At 35.4% G+C, this 21,555-nt stretch overlaps 1 pseudogene; it reads right to left on the reverse strand.

The window, feature by feature from the left end:
- Positions 1-203: 203 nt before the first annotated feature.
- On the reverse strand, positions 204-2,002 carry LOC136556122 (putative RNA polymerase II subunit B1 CTD phosphatase RPAP2; annotated as a pseudogene).
- Between the last annotated feature and the right edge of the window lie 19,553 nt (positions 2,003-21,555).

A 21,555-nucleotide genomic window follows, 5' to 3' on the forward strand; every position in this document is an offset into this window, starting at 1 on the left:
AAATGTCACAGACAGGTAGAAGAATTATAAAAGAAAGGCCATATGAAATGTGCTTCACACACTTTCTGCTCCAGCTGATACAAACTGTAGTTTCTGTATCTACTTACAGAATACTGAAAATTAAACCCATGGTTAACCAGCAGTTTACCAGCATGGTTTTAAGACACACAAAGTAGCTTAAAGCTGACTGACCATTCAAGTTGTCAGTCCATTCTAAATATCCTTGTTAAACTTTCCAGATCTGCATTTTTGAAAAGCAGTAATTCTGGTAATGTGGTCAGGAACTTAGCGTACATTGGGTTTGTCTGAGCATTCTTGAAAAGTGGAGTTGTTTGTGACAATGCAGATAACAAAACAATAGCAATGAGAATGCATTCAGGCATTTTGTGAATAATATTTCTGTTTGTTAACTGGAAAGTTTTGACAAGATTTTTTAGCTCTGTGTAAACATCATCTGAAGCAATCTGAAGAGGGCCCAAAACTGCAGATAATGCTTTTCTTAGTTTTTCAAGGATGAATGGCTTTCCAATCTGCATTTGTGCATTTGAATCAACAAGTGGGAAGGTGAGATCTTCCTATTGATCCTCTTTGTCTTTGCTCGGATATTCCCCTGCCTGTGCTTGTGTCACTGCCTCTTCAGCCAAGATGCACCTTCCTTTATAGACCTCTTTTGCTCCGAGTTTTAGGAACTCTGTTTCTTTTAATTTTTCATAACTAGGCAAAGGCTTAACTATTCTACCTGAGCCTGTGAAAGGTAAAGAGTGGTTTCAGACTCTCCTACAACAACAGTGTTGAGATGATCAGCTGTATCTAAGTCATCCTCATCAAGTTCTTCAGTCTCCTGGTTGACAGATGCTATGCACTCTGATGAGCACAGAGGTATAGTTTGGGCCATGGAGAAATTTTAAAGTTTCCTCAGTTCTCCATTCCATAAGTGTTTGCCAAAGCACTTCTAGTAAACTACCTTTGGAATTAACTGGATGCCTCAGTTCAGGGTTTTTATGTTCTGTTGAGTTAACTAGTGTTCTTTTAAAATGTTCTGCTCCTCTTTTGCTCACACCTAGAAAAACTCTCTGTGATCCACAAGTATTTTCAAAGATTTCTGAAGCATTTGATTTTCCAGGAGCAGTATTGTCTGAAGGTGTTGCAGTTACTTCATTATGAACAGAGCAAGCATGTCTTTCTTCCTGAGTGTCTAATTTACAATGAGAGAGTTCTCCAGGGGCTTCTACCACATCTGCATCTTCAGTTTTAGGGCTGGCACGGACTTTCTGAGCATGCTTCTTTTTGAGGATGCTTTTTCTGTGCAATTGCTGTGCAAAATTGGCTGAACTTGACTCACTTCCTGGTAGGACAGGAGAAATAAATCTTTGTTCGGTATCAGCACTGCTGTCACTGTGTCATGAGAACCAGATTCACATGGCTCTGAAGATATCCTAGGATTTTCAATATCAAATGTTTTAATTACTTCATCACACAGTTTCACCTCTTCTCCAGACCATCCACTCTGTCCCTCCTTCAGCAGCTCTGTGTCTTGAGTTTTTTCTTCTCTCATCCACACTGGACTTTTGTAAATTTGAGCTTCAAAATATTTAGGCGCTCTATAGCAAAATTGCTGCAAAAGCACTTTCTTTCAGTGATATAATAAACGCTGTTAATTTTTATTGAAATTCTGTACTTCTACTTTGGCACATTTTCCAATTTATTGTGGCATAGAGGATAACCACACAATCTGATGATAGAATGCTCATCAACAATGTTTTTATAGTGAGATGGAGTAATATATTTTCCACAATTTAAAAGGAACTCTTCAGTAATGTCCTCTTCCAGGAGCTGCTCAGCCACAGACAATGCTTTTTTCCTCACATTCAATCTTGTTTCTCTGTGCAGCCTCCAGAACTACTTTCCTTTGAGCAGCATCTTCAATTTTCTGAGCAGCTGAATGCTTATTTCCTGTGTGCTGCCAATGGGACTTGCCCATCCCAGCCACCATCATCGCCATCACCACTGCTCTGCCCAGCCCGTGGCTCTCCTCTTCTCTCAAGATTATTTGCAGCAATTAATTTTATGTTCTTAACTAAGTCCTATAACCTTCAATTTTATCTGCAGCAGTTCTTTAAAGTTGAGAAATAATTAGCTCACAAAAAAGAATTTTACTTTTCCAGCAAAGTTAAAATACAACCTGACACCCTGTTGGTCAGGGTGTTTGTAGCAGTCCGATTGAATGGTGACCTGCAGTTCTCCTGCAGTGACAGGTGTAGTCTGTTGGAGCAGTGATCCTGTAGAAGGGTGTAGTTTTCCTCTGAAGGTCCAATGGTGGTGTAGAAATGTCTGGTCTTCCTTGGGAATCCAGTGGAAAAAGGCTGCTATGGTGTTCCAAATCTCTGATTATATCCAGGTAGGAATGTTTGGCTCCTCCCCCAGGGCGGAGCACCTCCCAATGGGATGATGTAATTTATCAGTCATGCATGAGACTCAATAACAGAAGATATCTCCTGGACAGAGGATGGGTCATAGAAGAGATAAAGAAAACTGCCCTACCTAGTTTTAACAGATGTTGATAGACTATATCTGGTTATATCTTGCATTGCGATCTAAGACAGTTAAATATTACTTTTCTACATTGTAAGATCTATAGTTCTTTTCTTTTAAGAGATAAGACAACTCAGGCTAAGATAGCTGTGGTGAAACACTGACAAACACCTGTTTGTGGATAAAAAAGATACAGTGTATTCACCCTTGATTTTCTTGAAGATTCTATTGCTTGTTAAAATCTCTGTCATTTTATCTTCCATAGATAACACAGAAGAGTCAGTGATGATTTTATATTATTAATGTTATTGACTGTAAGCTGTTTTAGTGTTTTCCTTTGTTTCATTTTACTGTCATAGGTACATGACTGTTTAGAAAGGTGTTATCTCAACTTCCTAAGACAGTTACCACTGATATACTGATTACATGATGTGAATTTAATGATTTTATGATGAGCATTATTCATAAGATGTTATTACTGTATTTATAGCCGGCTTCTTATATGCTTTAACATCTCTTTGTGTAATTGTCTAAAAGACATGTGTCATTTCAGGATCCTTTTTTGTTCTCTAGCTGCTTTTGCATCTCTTTGACCAGGTTAGCTCTCTGCCTAGTCCCTGCACTGGTTCTATGGCTTGACCCAATGCTGTCTCATAATTTTAAGTATTTTTCAGAATTCCAAGAAAGATATTTGAACTTCATTGAAATCCTTCTTCTAACTGCTAGTCTAGTGGTTTTTCTCAGTTATTATTACAGAAGCACTCCAGCAGTTTGCTGGGTTTGAAGCATCTCTATCATGAAGGAAACTTCGCAGCAATCCAACTACTAGATGGTTTGATGAGTCTTTAACCCCAAGGCCTTTACTCATAACTGCTGTTCTTAAGAGCCTTGTTTTAAAATGTGTTCAGGGAATTCCCTCCCAGTTGGAGCTTGGGCAGTGGCCAGGCCTTGGCTCTACCTGGATAGAGAATTTGCCAATAAACCCAGATGTCTTCTGCATCAAAACTGGATTCAAGTCACTTTGATTTGGCCATTTGACCCTTTTTATATGACAGCTGAACCTATTTTTAGAGTGAGCTTGGGAATTATTATACAGAAATAATTATCCAAGCCCTCATTAAATTGAGGTTTGTCAGCTGTTCGCAGACTCTGGGATGATAGCACAGTATTTCAGAGATTCCTAATTACCTAATTTCACAGGTATTAATAATTATGTGTGTTATCTGAGATATTCTTAATTGTTGTACGTGACTTATTCCTGATTGTTGTCAGTTTCTTGTCTGCTACATGTATTGTTTTACCTTGATGTTTCTTCATGCTCAGAACCAAAGATATGCACCCCATTTTTAAAAAATGAAAAGAAAGGGAATTTAGTGCCTTAAGAAGATCCAAATAATGTAATATGTACATTAGAAATTTAGACAAAAAAATTTGAATAATACAATATTTACATTAGAAATCTAAATCCCATTTGAGTGTGCAACAGCAAAGCCTAATTGATTCATTGACTTGAAGAGAGGGTGTGCTTGCATTTTATCATCAGCAGGTTTGAAGTGGTCACCTGTTCATTCAATCGGACACTGATCACCTCTGAGAAAATGAGGCTCAGTGGAAAGAGAAATAACCTAATCACTATGTAGCCTTCGTTGCCAAAACAGGAACAGAAGTAGAACTGCCAAGACATAGCTGTGTCTGCAAACTACAGAGGCAATTTGCTGACAAAAGCCTTATCTCATCATCATGGTATAGTTTTCCTACTAACCTCCTTCAGTTATTCGCTGTTCCAGGATCCAGGAGGACATGCAGTGATGTCAAACATCAACATTTCCAGCTAATGAACTTTCTTCTGAGTCTCAACTATTTGGACCTCAAAAGAGTAGTCATTTATTTCCATTTCCCTAAGAGACATTAGACATTATTCTCTTGTTTTCTCATGCTGTGAAACCCTGTGCCGATGACATGATAGAATTTGATAAATTTTGTTGATTTTAATTGATCTTTTATGTAACTTATCCCATATCTAACAGATAACCAGTAATAACCTTAATGAGCTAATACCCTCTTAAGAGCAAGCTGTTTTAGCATCAGAACATATGAGCCCTTTTAAATTAATGAAAAGGGTGTGATGTCATAAACAGGTAGAAGAGTTGTAAAAGAAAGGCCTTATGATAGGCCCTGCTCTGGTAAAATTGCCAAAGCTGGCCTATCATTTCTTCTAAGTGCAGCTAACAAGCAATTCATGAGTTCCCATGTGAAGCTATTTTGAAAATGAGAAGTTCGTTTAGCACAACAATCTATTCTGAGGGTGAAAAACAAATGCACCTGTGTAAATAAAGATTTGTCCCATGAGAACTCACAAAGAAAAAATGTAAATATATTTAGAGAGAGAAAATTTGATAGACATATACAACAGCCCTTACTATGCAATGAACTGAGTTTCACTGTATTGCTGACCAATTAAGTTTAACACAGTACCTTCTGACATTTCCTATAAATATGAGCTTTGTGAATAAAGAATTGACTTTGTGCATGAAGAAAATGGAGTCTTAGCTGATTTATTCCAACACCTAAATATCATAATTTCTTGCAAAATTTTGAACAGAATTTTGTAAAATAACTATAGCTTGTATTGGAAGAGGAACAAACTTTACCTTAAAGTTTGGATTGATATTTAATCCTGAAAAAGACTGCTATCTGCTTTCAGTCTATGCATACAGCTCTGTTCCATGTCAATGAGAGTTCTGCTACAGTCTGGAGTCAGGTAATAAATCAAAAGTTTGGAGTCAAAAGTATTTGGAATGATAACTCCAACATACATTAAATGAGCAGTCATTTTTCTTTAACAGGATAATAGAGTTAAAACAAAAATATCTAAAAGCCGGTGTCCCTGATATAGGGTTTGCCCAAGATTTATCCAGACATATAAGCTTAAGTTTTTAAATAGAGTGGTTTAAATACAGTTGAAGACTAAAGGGAAATACCACAGGGAAAGATCAAAAAGCTTGGTGAAAGTAATAAGACCACTGGATTTAGAGAAGAATGTTTATATTCCCTGAAAAAGAAATGGAAGTGAGAGTAAAGAGGCCTGAGAGGCCTGAACTGGATTTTTGTTCAAGAGCCCTGCCTCTGCAGAAAAAGACTTTAAAGAGATAAAATCTTACCTAGCATCAAGATGCAAAGGCCAGCACTTGTAATTTTGTTTCTGGATTTTGTCTAAGAAAAGCTATTTGAAGACACTGATGGCTGGCATTTGAAAGCAAATCAGGGCTTTGGTATTGAGAGAAAATTGTTAATTTCATAGATTCCACCTTGCTGCTAAGAAAAGGAAGGCAGGAAGGCAGGAAGGAAGGAAGGAAGGAAGGAAATAATTCTTTCCCTAAGAGCACATCAGAGAGGGAGATGTGTTACTGTATCCAGCCGTATTAATTGAAGAGATCTTGCCACTACATTATGTTAGCAAAAACAATACTATTTTCTTATGTTTATAATCTTCATGATCCTCTTTAAACATCTCCTTGACACTACAGATTAGTTCTCATTTTGAATAAAAACCCAAAAGGTCACAAATAATATAAGCATCTTTTGCTTAATTAAAATATTGAAAACCCAAGAAAATTGAGATGACGCAGACCAAATACACCATGTAACATGTCAACAAGGCCTACAAATAATATTTATCAATCATCATTTTTGGTTAAGAACGTCATTGTGGGCAAATTGCTGTCACAGATTTGACTTTGGAACAGGGATATCTTTCAGGAATACTACAAAATAATATTATTTGCAACACAATTCCTTTAAAATACTTGTTTCCACACTTCAGTTTGATTGTTTTAAAGAAAAGTAACATACAATACTACAAAAAGATACACAAAATGTAGTTCAGAATCCCTTTTCCAGAGAGAATATATCATTCTAAGTATAGTAATATATAGGAGATATTGCCTACATTCTAATAATGAATATATAGAATTTCAAAATGGTACACACAAAAATCTGGGATGGACTAATCCTTTGAAAGAGTATGGGCATGGAGATGAAAACCTAGAAAGCCTTTGAAGATAAATATCTGAATATTGATGTGAACATATTGAATACAAATCATCAGTATGCCCCTGCAGACAGAAAGGCCAATCACATAATAATCTATTTTACAAAGGGTGTGTTTATGTCCTCACTTGTTTGCAGTGTGCTGTGTCCAGTTTTGGCCTCCCCAGTATAAGAAAGCCACCAACATCCTTGAGCCACTTCACTGAAAGACCATCAAAGTCATCTTGGAACATGAGACAAACCGGCTTGATAAAAGGAAAGAAGGATAACACTTTCAGAATGGTCAGACATGGGGACATGTTTCCTGAAGTGGTTGTGAATATCCAACCTTGGGGATTTTCAGAACTTGACATTTAGCCTCCTGTTCTAGCTGGATCTGCTTTATGTCGAAGGTAACTGCTAGTTACTAGCAGTTAGTTACTGCTGGATAACTGCTGGTTTTCCTTGCTAAAGGATATCAATCAGTGGTTCTATATGGTATATTAAACCTGGAAGATAAGATTTATCCCTGTTGTTACTGCACTCACAAATTTGTTGAAGTAAAACTGAGAAGTATTTCAGCACCTTGCAGGCTTAAACTAATTTTAAGTGCTAGCTAGATGCAACCTCCAAATGTGGTCTTATCAGGAAAAACTCCCCCCACCCCATGGGGACTTTAATTTCTTCCGTTATTTCCTTTATTGGTTCTCTTGCTTTCTTTAGAAGAGACACAATGAGGGAAAAGTGTTTTGTAGGTATTGCATTTAGTAGTTTGGCATGTTTAAAGAAACCCTGTGGAAACTGGAAGACCTCAATAGTTAATTTACACAATTTGTGGTAGGTGAAATGGATGAGAAAATCCTTATGCCAAAATGAAATAGTTTTCAGTATGCTTCAGGTAACTTTCAAAAAAAAAAATCTCCCAGAGGAATGATGTTTTCTTAGATCTAAAAAGAATAACATTCAAAGATCTTACTGGCCTTAGGCACTGCAAAACTTAATCACCAGTTAGACTTCAAATTAATTTGCCTTAATTCTTCACACAATAATTTTCCTCTCTATTTTTCCCTGTCTTTTCACAAATGCGTGTCTCGTTGCAGATTAGATTTTGGAATGCCCCTATTAGAAAAATGAAGAAATGTATTAAGTTCAGTCAGTCAGGTCATACAGTGTTCAGGTACAGCAAAGACTCATTAAATCACAGAATATGCTGAATTGAACGAACCCATAAGGATCATTTGAGTCCAGCTCCTGGCCATGCACAGGACCATCCCCAAGAACCACACCATGTGACCTAGTGTATTACTAAAATATTTCACACAAGCCCCCAGAACATTAGGTCCTGCTCTCCAGCAGCCAAAGTGCATCTCACAGGGCTTTTACAGTGGCCATCAGCTAGTATCCTCAATTTATAATGTTTGTAAAGTTCCAGAGAGGGTAATTTACCTTGCAAAATAATGTATTTGCAGTGGTTCTTGAATTACATAGGTAAAGGAAAAATAAAATAATTAATCTGAAATTTCAGTTTGTCTAAGCTTACTGAATCCACTCAGAAGCAAGACACTGTGAGTGATATTGGCCAGAGACTCTTGAAGGTATTGTCTTAAACTTACAAAAGACCCAAATGAATACACTCAATGCCTCTATTTAGGTGGAAACCAATTAAAAGTTTCCAATTAGAACCAGTTAGAGTATTAGCTCTTATTTTCCTTCAGTGCCAGCATGAAGAAAAGGAAATTAGTCACTTTGTGAGGATATCCAGTATATTTTCACTTGTTTTTCTATGCTTTTGGAAAAGTCTTTGTATGGGAATGCAAAATTACTGTGTTATGTACTACAATGGCTGAAATTTTAAAAATAATTAAAATTTTTACTTTTAAATTTTCTTTTTAACTGAATATTTAACTTTTAAATATTGTTTTTAACCACAATATTTTCTTGTCCTGTACTTGAATTTAAGGACAGGACAAGAAAATACTGTGTCATTTTAATTCAGGAAGATTGCAATTAATTACTTATTAGAATAAAATAGTTAAAAGTTACAGTTCCTACAATATATATTGCAAAACCAGATTTAGCTATAATGTACCTAGGATATCATTCTGAAAAGAGTTTTACAGGTTAAATATATCTCTGCCAAAAGAATAGCTTAAAGCACCATAATATACTTAAAATCCAGTTATGATTTGGGGAGTGAAGGGAGAATAGGACAGATACATGCTGCAGGAAGTACATGAGAAAAAAAAAAACAAACAACATCTCCCTTGTCCTGCTGGCCATGCTGCTCTTGATGCAGCTGAGGACAAGGTTGGCATTTGGGGCTTCAAGCACACATTGGGTCATGTTGAGCTTCTCACCAAACAACACTCCCAAGTCCTGCTTCTCAGGGTTGCCCTCAATCCATTCTCCACCCAGTCTGTATTTGTGCTTGGGATTGCCCCTACCCAGGTGCAAGACCTTACATTTGGCTTCAACAAGTACTCAACAGCACAAGGGAAGAAAATAAGAAAGGAAGAAAATGTGTCAAAAATAAACATGGACCTCATTTATCAATTGCCACCACAGGCTAAACAGACTCAGCCTGGGGAGAGTAAGTTTAATTTATTGCCAATTAAAACCAACCTAGAGTGGTGAGGTACAAAGGCAAAAGCTTCAACACCTTTCCCCTAGGAAACCTTTCTCAAACTCTACTTCTTCACTCCTAACTCTTCTGCCTTCTCTTTCTGTCTCAAGCAGCTCAGGGGATAGGACACAGATGGTTTGCAATCAGTGCAGAACAGTGGAAGCCAAACCTCTGCTGGGTTTCTAAGGCTGGAAAATGAGTGAGATGGATAACACTGTGCTGTAGCACCCTGAAGGGGCAGTGACATCTGATCCTCTTGTCATGGACTACAGCAGCAACATATTACCATACATACACCATGTCTAAGGCTGCTGTGCTTCATAGGCAGCTACAATATGATGTGTCTGATATCAGGAAAAAAGAGAGACACCTTATTATGAGTATCACCAGTAATGAGTACCAGGAAGTGTGTGTGGAAGAAATAATCACAATAATCACAAAATAAAACAAAGAGGACTCAAATGCAGAAATGTCCATTTCTGTCTATGCTTTTTCTCAATGTATGCTAAATTGGGAACTACACTAAATAAGTAGCTTAGAGTTCTTGACACTAAATATAGACTCTGACAGAAAAGACAAAAAAAAAAATTGATATAGGAAAAAAGAAAGGAAACGAAACAATGCCAATCAAATATTTTGCATAAAATAGCCACTAAAAATCAGAAATCCTGCTATTCCTGTACTGACTACATAAGAAATCCTATCCATGGACAATCTGAGGTTTTAAATCAGATTTCATAATTGTTCTTGTGTCAGCAAGAGCTTACTAGTCAAGGAGGAAAGATGACAAATTGAAGAGGTAATGGCTTTTCGACAATATTTTGTTCACAAAGGAAAGGAGAGAAAATTTATGAAGGTGTATTCTTTGTTCATGTAGGCTTCTTTTTTCTTTGTGATTGTTCTATTTTATTTTCAAAACAAAATGTGGTTTTGTTTCTCAGAATTTAACAGCTACAATGAAGAAATTTTGGGTTTTTAAATCAAGTAGTTTGTTTCTTGTCACCCAAATCACTTTTTATACAACCTCTCTAGATTAACTGCATTTACATAAAGTGTTTCTGCCAGTACTGCTGCATCAATGGAAAATGCAGATATTTAAAATCACTATCACCAGAGCTATGCTGCAGAGTAAACCTGAGTGTATTTTCACTGTGTCACCTCTGATGAATGGGATTACAATTGTTTTGATAGATTGAGCTAACTACTTGTTTATGCATATACACAAAACCTGTCTTGCATTTTTTCTCATAAATTATGCAGGATTATCCTCTTGAAATGACTTTGCCTGTCTGACATACCCAACCTTTAATCTTCCTCAAATGCATGGCATTGACTCACACTTCATAGGTCTGACAGAGAAAGATCACTCTACTTTTCCATTCGGGATTCCAATTTCTTGTAATAGTAAACAGTGTATTGCTCAAAAAACCCCCAAACTCAAACCCAAAACAAAACCAAACAGAAAAAAAAAAACCAAACACAAAAAACAAACACAAAATCCCCACAACAAAACAAACAAACAAACAAACAAAACCAAACCAAACCAAACCAAACCAAAAAACTCCACCCCAACCCCCCCGGAAAAATTCTAACAAAAGGAAGTAGAGTGTACGGCTCCAGGCAAAAGAATCTATATTTCTCTAAAAACACCATAAATGAGTGGAAATACTCAATTTTGGTCTGTAAAGTCCTAAAAAAATCCAAAATGATCTGAAGTGACAAAAAGTAGTTAGGCTTGCAATCTTTTTTCACTATCAGTAAAAGACAGTTTATGTGACTTTTAGCTCTTGTAAAAATAAAAAAAAAAACTAGGGAGTTAAGTTACAAAAGATTAACTTTTTCAAAATTTATTATGCAGTCTATAGTCTTCATAAAAAGCAAGTTACATCAATGAAACAAAGGCAGTTACGTAGACCATATATAAGAAATTTGGAAAAAGTAAAAAACACCAAACCAACTGTAAATACTTGTAAAAAAAAAAAAAGAAAGATTGTAAATGGACACATATCACCAATGATGTTTCAGTGCACAGCCTGAACACATATATTTTTAATTGAAAAATATTTAATGGACAATTAAAATTAAAGAAAGCATTGCAATGCATCTTGCTGTCTTTTTATGCTTGTCTTGGAAGGAAATACTTTATAATTTTAACTGTGCAACATGTAATTTAGATGTTCTTCTTAAACAGGCAACAATGCAATTTGAGATTAAGTCTACTTTAGTGACAATACCTTTCTTAAAGTATTATTTTAAATCTTTGGTAAAGTTATTTAAGAGGAAGGAGAGGTGGAGCCTTCTGATCCAATATGTCTAGTCTGGCATGTTAAATTAATACAATCTATTGGCAATTTCTAATGACCTTCTAGCTATTACATGTATGAAAAATAAATAGAAGTGTCACAAAAACATTTAATCTGGAAACAGTCTTTTTTGTTTGTCTCTCTGTTAATAAAGGTATCTTAAAAAAAATCCTTATTGTGAGGTATGTTCACTGAACTATGCTTGTGTCTACTATGATTATAGTCTTTGGAGCTCTTTGAATAATTTGCTGCCCAAACCTGCCTTGTTCCTGCTACTGACAATCACTGTGATAGCATATGATATTTGACCTTTCCACTGATGTCACAATAGGCCTTACAGAATAACGATTAAAAAGAATCCCAAGCCCCACAAAGCAATATATTTATGTGGAAATGAAAGATAAATCTCCAAGTTCCTTTTGCTAGATGCAGATGCTTTAAAAGTCCATAAAAAGCTTCCTGCTTTTGCTGTGGAAAGCTCTTGTGCATATTTGCTCACCCAGCATGAGTGAGCAAATATGCACATGATGAAAGGAATTTATTGCATAGAATGCTTTCAGATGTGGAAAGCTCTTGTGGAAAAGGAAGGAATAACAGCTTGGTGATCAAATTACACATAGTTCAGTCAGATGAGAAGAGATGAAGATAATTCTGGTTTCAAGGTATTAATGTCCTAATGGCACTAGCAGAATGAAATGAGGTATTTTAAAGTTTCCAAGCAGAGAACTACATAAAGGTGGATCCTTGACATTCTGTCTCTAAGTACCACCCAGAAAGTTTTAAACTTAGCATTCTGTCATCAAAATGGTAAGAAAAAGAATCAGTAAGAAAACTCATAGAATTTATGAGGCACTTATATTTTGAGCACCTATTTTGGATACAGTAACATTTTTTTACTGGTTTTAGAATTGTATATTGTTGTAAACAAATTCCATCATATAATTTGTAAACACTTAGAAATAGGGCTTCACAAGGAACTGAGTTCAGTTCTTTAAGATTTCTCTCAATGAATACTTTACATGCTTCACAGCAATGATAGTCTTAGTCATGAGCATGTAAAAAGTCTATTAGTTTGCTTTCCCTTACATTTAAATTATTTTAAGAATGGAATGTTCCACATGATAAGCAGACACAATCAAATTTCAGCCAGCAATGTACCCACGTGCCAAAGAAGTCCAAAGGCATCCTGGCTTATATCAAAGACAGTGTGAACAGCAGGGCAGTGATTATGTCCCTGTACTCATCACTGGTGAGGCCACACCTTGAGAGCCATGTCCAGCATCCAGTTCTGGGCCCCTCACTTCAAGAAAGACTTTGAGGTGCCAGAGTGTTTCCAGAGAAGAGTGATGAAGCTGGTGATGGCTCTAGAGAGTGAGTCATATGAGGAGTAGCTGAGGGAGCAGGGGTTGTTTAGCCTGAAAAAAAGGAGGCTTAGGAAAGATGTTTTAACTCTCTACAACTGCCTGAAGGGAAGGTGTAGGAAGGTGGGGATTGGCCTCTTCTCCCAAGCAACCAGTGATGGGATGAGAGGAAATGACTTCAAGCTACAATGTGGGAGGTTCAGGTTGGACATCAGGAAGAATTTCTTTACTGAAATTATTGTCAAGCATTGGAATGGACTTCCCAGGGAAGTGATGGAGTCACCATCCCTAAAAGTGTTCAAGAAATGACTGATGTGACACTTAGCACTATGATTTGATCAACAGCATGGTTTTGGTCAAAGGTTGGACTAAGTCACCTTGGAGGTCTTTTCCAACCTATTACTAACAAATACCTATATTACATTTTTGTTCACCCAGCATGGAAGAACTGAGGAAAGGAATGTACTGCATAGAGTGCTTTCAAAGAATTGAAAGATACAGAGACAATGCATGACACAGTTTTCTCTAACAATTTACAATTAACAATGTGGACATTTTTAATAATTTATTTAGGACCTTTGCACCCAAACAAGGCAGGGCAATTTTGAAGCTGCAGGATATAAACAGTTGTTAATTAAAAATTCAGCTTATATAAGATAGGAAAAAAAACCCTCCAAAATGAAATATTTAATGATAGGCTATAGGTTCAGAGTTTGGACAGATGTTCTTAAGAGGTCAAAGCAATTTATAAAAAAAGGATTAATAAATAACAAGTTTTGCTTTTAACCACTATGAAACTTTTTCTCCCTAGTTCAAGTTCCCGCTGAGTCAAAGACAAACTCTTCCAATTTGCACATTTAGACATGATTTCAATTATAGATTGTGAATAAAGTAATATTCTCTTTTAGCTTACTTATTTGTATTCATATGTTAAATTCTGGATTCCAGGATATAAAGTGGAGAAAGTTCCATGCATAAATATGTGGTGGAAAAGTTTCAAAACACAAACTTCCCAAATATGCCAGGGGTTTTTTTGCTGTTTTGCCTTGGTTTTTATTTTTTTTCTCTTCTTAAAGCAGATGTAAAAAAAAAAGGCTCAAATACAACAAAAGCTTCATGAAAAGATATTTCAATATCTTGTTCAGTCAAGCTCTTTAGATTTACTTTTCAGAAGAATTTTTTCTCTTTCCAGTCAGGATAATAATTAAGAAACTACACAGAGTTAATGTACTTTCATGCTCCAGGCTGTATATATTTTAATGAAGATCGGAAGAAAAGGAAGGAAGGAAGGAAGGAAGGAAGGAAGGAAGGAAGGAAGGAAGGAAGGAAGGAAGGAAGGAAGGAAGGAAGGAACTGGAAGGAAGGAAGGAAGGAAGGAACTGGAAGGAAGGAAGGAAGGAAGGAAGGAAGGAAGGAAGGAAGGAAGGAAGGAAGGAAGGAAGGAAGGAAGGAAGGAAGGAAGGAAGGAAGGAAGGAAGGAAGGAAGGAAGGAAGGAAGGAAGGAAGGAAGGAAGGAAGAAAGAAAGAAAGAAAGAAAGAAAGAAAGAAAGAAAGAAAGAAAGAAAGAAAGAAAGAAAGAAAGAAAGAAAGAAAGAAAGAAAGAAAGAAAGAAAGAAAGAAAGAAAGAAAGAAAGAAAGAAAGAAAGAAAGAAAGAAAGAAAGAAAGAAAGAAAGAAAGAAAGAAAGAAAGAAAGAAAGAAAGAAAGAAAGAAAGAAAGAAAGAAAGAAAGAAAGAAAGAGCACTTTCCGCTTTGGGCTTTTGTTTGTTTTTTTGTTTTTTTTGTCTTGAGGATGGAGGAGCATTGATTGTTAGGGTTTTTTTGCTTGGAAAATTTATCTAACTAACATTCCATTCAAAATGCTACATATTTTGAATGGAATGTTAGTTAAATAAATTTTAAGTAAATTTTAAAGGAAAGGAAAGTGACATCCTTTCAAAATGAAGATTTGATAGCGTAGATTTAAAGAAATGCTTGAAAGTTATTCTTCTAACCAATGGTTTTCAGATACAAGCTCTGCCAATTTTCACTGAACGTTTCTGCAAAATTTACACTTCAATAAATCAAACTCTAAATCAAAACCTAAAACAAAAGCATGACAATGAACTCTACACTGTTTAAAGTGTTCTGAATGACCTGACTAACATCAATGAGTTTTTGTAACAACTTCCACGACAAAATCTAATCCTTCAGGTAAAAGAGAAAGAAATAGTCCCTATTAGAACAAGGCTGAAAACTTCTTTCACTTGACAATACCTTTTTTCCCTTGACATTGTGATGCTGATTATGATACATTTGTGATGAATTTGACTAGTCATAGAAATCAAGTCTGTAACACTTAACACTTAACACTTAATTCTCATTCCCCTTTCCACAGAGCTAGTTTCATAGATTTAATTAACAGTAAACAAGTAAACACAGATAAAAATTTAAAATATTTTTACCCGTGAAATCTACCAGAATAATTTCTCATTCAAGAGAATCAGAGTTAATATTGTATAGATGAGATCAATAACTTGACAACTGTAGTTTCCAAAACAAATTGATGTTTGAAAGTCACATTGTCCAGACAATATACAACCTCTATACAAAGATGCCTAATTATATATAGTTGGAAAATATTTTAAACCCACAAAGCAGTTAAGTTTGGATACATTTTTAAACCACTTCACTGTTCAAACTAAATCCTTTTCCTCTAGTATGCAATACCCTAAAGCTTTGTTGCTTTCTTGGATCATCTTTGGTTTTTGGGGTTTTTTTTGGTTTGGTTTTTTTGTTGTTTTTCTAATTAAAAAAATTGTAAGTATGCTACAATAACAAAACGTGTATGCAGTACTAATATCAGAAGACTAAAAGAATCTAAATATTTCACCCTTTTTTCAAGTAAAGTAGAATTAACAGGAAACTTACATATGGCAAAAATTAGATCACAATATTATATAGATTAATTCTATATTTCCCACTATTATTTTACCTGACACTCCTTGTAGCTTTGAATGTCAAGTATTTCAGTCATTATTGCCTTCAAGATCTCTTGCAGAGATATTTTAGAAAATATTCATAGCCATTGAGAAGTGTTCTACCTCTTTGTTCACTGAACCTCTCAAAGAAATAAATATATATGGAAAATACTTTAACTAAAGTTTCTTTATCTATTTTGTCTATTTTACTACAGTCAGTGAAGTTTCACATAGTTATGTGTATGAAAACTTTAAGCTGCTTTTCTTTGTGTGGTTTCTATTTTTCTGAAAACCAGCAATAAAAATTTATGGGATCTTTATGCTTCACTGTTTTGTTTGCCTTTTCTTTGCACAGTATTTTCTGTGCATCTCTGTTACGGTTGTCTATTGACTGCAACAGTTTTCTGATATTCTGCTAAAGCTATTGGGAAGTAAGTTTAAATTAGCAGACTATACAGGTGTATGCATCCCTTTCTTGTTATCAGTTGCTGACATTCTTCTACCTTTTACTCACAGTAGAATCTTACATGCATTTTAAATTTTGCAAAGATGAAGGAAAACGAAACAGAACCAACACAGTTTGCTCTTATGAGACTAGCAGCAAACAGTAAATCTTTTTTCTGGCTTTCATATGAATGTTGGCCTGAATAAAGAAGAATCCCTACACAAAGCTTGGACATCTCAGAACTCTGCAATAGTCCTGTGCTTAGCTCCAATAAAACTAAATGCAGCTCACTGTTCCTGAATGTCTCCTCCCAGACAGATTCCAAGATGAGACAATGAGCATCATTACAGAAAAATAACTGATAATTTATTGAGTGTGAAACTGACTCTTTGGATCTTAATAATGTTTAAATGGAAAGTAATTTTTAATAAGTCTTAGCTGATCTCATGTCAGGTAAATGTCTGCTTCTTGCAAGACAAAGAGAGTATTAAACTCATATTAAATGTATTATATTTTCAAGGATGGGAAATAGACATGCTTTAGGTATGTTTGTGATAGATTTTTTTGTCAGAAGTAGAACACACATTAAATACTATTTCATATGTGATTATATTCTTTTGGAAAACCTGTTACATGCTACAGTGAGAATGGAAAGCAGAACTTAGAGAAGAACCCCATGCAACAGTGAGGGAAGTCAGTGCTTTCCAATGTTAAACATTTGTTTTTCTCTTAAATGAATAGATACAAAATTAACAAAAAAAATTCTTCACTAGGGCTAAAGAATTGTTCATATTTTGACTGGTGTAGAGTTAATTTCCTTTACAGTGTGGAGGATAGGGCTGTTTTGGAATTGTGCTGAACACAGAGCTGATAACACAGAGATGTTTTTGTTATTGCTGAACAAGGCTTTCACACAGCCAAGGCCTTTTGTGCATTTCACACTGCCTCGCTGGTGAGGAAGCTGGGCATGCACGGGAGGTTGGGAGGAGGCACCGCCAGGACAGGTGACCCAAACTGACCCAAGGGATGTTCCATGTGAATGGGATGTGACATCATGCTCAGTGTATAAAGTGGGGGGAATAAGGAACAGTTGGAGTGTTGGTGTTGGTCTTCCCAAGTCACCATTACATTCTCCTGGACATGGTTGAACACCTGCCTGCCCATTGGAAACAGTGAATTAATTCCTTGGTTTGCTTTGCTTGTACACAGCATTTGCTTTCTCTATTAAATAATTTTTTTCTTTTAAAAGAGTTACATTTTTAAGTCCTGTTTACTCTCTTATAATTAAATCATTAAATCAATTCAATCAATTTCATTAGTATTTCTATTCTACTTCAACTGGGTCTTCAACTACAAAGAAGATAGAAAGATACCCCCACAGCAGCTAATCTTGAAGTCTAAGGAGCTTCCAAATTTCTTAGTTAGTAGCATCCATCAGATCACCAGATCAGCTTTGGTATCCCATGGCCTTTGCTGAATCAAAGATCTATTTGCAGTTTTCCTGTAAATTCACAGGGGCCATCATCAGTCAACAGAACTATTGAACAGTTAAAGAACAATTCATTAATAATTATTATTTCTTTTAATACATATTTATTTTTTATTATAATATTTTAACTGTGTGCTTGGAAATTTGTTTTTAAAATTCTCAGAGATGGATCTGTTGGTTGGCTTCTGGTCAGCATTCCTGAAAAAGAAATTTGTATATATTAGAGTCAGATATATTATTATTAATTGTAGGAAAGACCATGTTTATTTAACGTCTGTCCCTTCAAGTTCTCTCAGAGCTCACCATTTTGATAAAGAAATGATAACACTTTTGTTTTGCTAGGGCTATCACGGGGTGATCCAACATAGTGTAGGCCCTGATCCCTTCATCTTGTGTGTTTTATAAAGCTCTAAATCTGCCTGTCAAAAGAAAGACCAGAAAGGTAACAACTGCTAGTTAAATCAAATCACTTCCACAATTCAGGCAAATTCGATTTGCATGTGGTGCACCTTAGCCCAAGTCCATGCCAGCAAGAATGATTGTGTTCAGTCAAGGCTAAACTCATGGGTGAGCAAAGCACAGTCCAAGAATAGCACAGAACATGCTGTCTGCTAGGATAGCTTTTTATGGACAAAAGGATATTACTCAGACTTGTGTACAGATATGGCTGGAAACAAGTGCTAAGATTTTCATGATAATCAGTCTTAAGGATGAGTCTAAACCTAATCAATTAAAATGATTTATGGTTACTTTAGGGATGAATTTCAGATTTTCAGTGTGTCCAATTTTAATTCATATTTCCAGGATATTTTATTTTTCTTTGAAAATAAGCTGTAATAGCAGCAGGAATACCTATTGCAGCAGGATCTAGGAATCAAAGGTCAGTTGCTTTTAATATAGACTTTTTTATTATAAAAAACATTGCCGTTACAAGTACTACTAATTTTATGAGTTTTTATGAGTATTATAATTCCTGTAACTAGGATATATTGCCCACATTGAAAGAAGGATGTCCCACACTGAGACATGATCTGTTTAAGAAAACAGTCATGCTTCACATCATTTTCTTATGGGCACTGGAAAGAAATAAACGTAATAAATTTAACTCGTATTGTTAGGGAAAAGTATATATTTAAGTTAACTAGTTTCATAATTTCAATATAAATTTAATTCAGACATGGTTGTTTATTTTTTAGACTAAGGTCTTAAGTTTATCTATATCATTTATTTTTAAACTGCATAGTAGTAAAAAAAAAAACCCATAGTAGTTAAAAAAACTCCTCAAAAGGAAATAAAACATTAATCTGATACTTTAAAGTCATCACTCATGATTAATAATCTAATTTTTGTTATCCCCTTTCTATCAGTCTGGGTCTTAACCCAGCTCTGTTCTGTCTTGCCTTTCTCTTTTTAGAGTACACAACCTTATGAAGAGGCTCATTTATGTTTGGTGAGAGTCAACTCCACCTACATGAGATAAATAAGCATGTTAGAAGTCAGAAATACAGTTTTAGTGCTAAAAAGCTAACATTTTCATCCATGCAATACAATTAGCATTGCAAGTTTCACTAGGATCTAGAACTAATATGTTCTAGGATCTAGAAGTAATTAGTTCTAGGATCTAGAACTAATATGGAAATAATTCCTGCTGAATGTTAGAGGACCAAGATTATCATACATTTAATATTTATGCCTTATTCATCTATGGGAACCTTCATGAGGTAATGTTACAAAAAAGTTTATAAATTAATAAATCAGGAAAGGATCATGCATTTTCCACACCAAAGAAGAGTGCTAATGAGTAGGTAGCAGTGAGTACTCGCCACACCTAAGGCTTGAGGATTTAATACACTTGTAGAGTTAATACTCTTGTTAGAAGCCAATAAAGAAATAAACTTTAGCAGATCCTTTGCCATTCCTAAAATCCTCCAGCATTTCTAACACTATTGAACTTCTGCCCTACTTTCTAATGGGGAAGCTTTGCATGTGTATTTAATGAAATCTTTCCTCCAAGAACACAGTTCAGCTACCTTCTAGATCATTGGTCTAATAGAGAGGTGGCAGCCGCCTAGGAATTTTTGTAAGATCACAATTTTGGTATCTGTGTGGGGTCGGAAGAATACAATCTTTCCCTGTGACCTAAGCAATCTGATGCATATTTTGAAAAAAAAAGTAGTGAACATTTAGAAGTGTGTAGAAGACCACTGATTATTTAAACCAGCAGCTAAAGATATTGCATGTGAAATTCCAATATTCAATGAACCAAGAATCTTATAAAATGTCACAGAAAACTGCAGCAGCAATTGTAGAAAACCAGCCTAGTTTTAACTTGGAGAGTATGAAATTGTGTATTGGGTGTGCCTGGCAGTGGGGCTGCAGGGCACACTCTGTGAGGAGAGGCTGGGCTTGCCCTGTGCCAGATGATTCCAGGTGACTCCAGCTGGCCTCAAGAGACCCACAATAGGACACAGACAAGCCCCTCAGCCAGGCTGGTGGTGGCTCTGTGAAAACATTACTAAGAAATCAAATATTTCTTAATAAATCAAAAATCCATTATAAACAAAGTTTAAAGAATTGCCTGATTAGCAATACTTGAGCAATCAATCAGGTGTATGTTCTGCTTTTAACTTAGTGTCCTATTTTGTAACTTTCAACCCAGAGGCAGCAGAGATATTCCTCAGATGACCTCAGAGAATCTGGATTGTATAAGACCAGGTCTGTGACATGCTGGATATTTTCTAGGAACTGCTTGAGGAAACTGGTTACTTCTGAAACCCTTGTCTGTCTAGTTATACTTTCTTCCCCTGTTCCTTTCTTTTGAAGAAATTAGATGCAGAAAACCTATGTAATGGCCAATTCACTTGATATTTTAGTTGATAATCGATAACATATAACATATCTATGCTGAAAAAAACCCAACACTTGTTAAGTTGGAGAAAAAGAAATAGGAACTGGCCCTTAAGTGAATGCACCCACAGACACTTGGCATAAAAAAAAGAATAAAAATGACATGCTGACCTTTGGAGAGATTTTTATTATATTTTTAAACTAGCTATAATGCTGCAACCTTTCAAAGAAAACAAGCACTCATATAAATATTTAAAGAATATAAATACGTTAGAAGTTTTCCAATATTGAAAATTGGATGAATTGATGGTGGAGCAGTTAACATATATATATCTGTATTAATTATAATTCTACCAATTCCTAAACATTGAAGAAGCTGTACATATAGTATATAGTATAGATGTTATTTCAAGTTATATTTTAGCTGCAGATTCAGCTATTCAAGTAAGATCATATCACAATGACACTGATTGATATTTGTGCATCAACTTTAAATCTTTAAAAGCCTTTTTTTTCCCCCTTTGGTATAAGTGATGTGCTTAATAAGACAGAAATAAAATACTTCTAAATAAAGTCAACACATCCTGGTACACCCGAAGAGTATAGAATCAAAATAATCTGAAACTTAGTGTTTTCTGCCCATGTAGTTTTCTCCAAGGTTGAAGGAGAATGTCTTGTCAAATATTATCAATAAGACTGACATGGGCTAAAAAGCACTGTGACCCCCAAAGAAGAGAACAGGTAAACTAGTATTTCCATATGACATATTTCAGAGTCTATTTCTCAAAGAAAATCTCTATGCCTTTTAAACACCATGGGTTTTTTTTTCAAAATTTCTGATGATGAGAACACGCTCTTGATGAGAGCTATAACCAAAACCTGTATATCTTAGTATGTACTCCAACAAACTTCATAACCTGCTTTATATTTTATGAGATGAAACAAGGAGAGAGTGATTCCTTGCTGA

Source organism: Molothrus aeneus, chromosome 4 (genome assembly GCF_037042795.1).
Source record: "Molothrus aeneus isolate 106 chromosome 4, BPBGC_Maene_1.0, whole genome shotgun sequence".
NCBI classification, from domain to species: Eukaryota; Metazoa; Chordata; class Aves; order Passeriformes; family Icteridae; genus Molothrus; species Molothrus aeneus.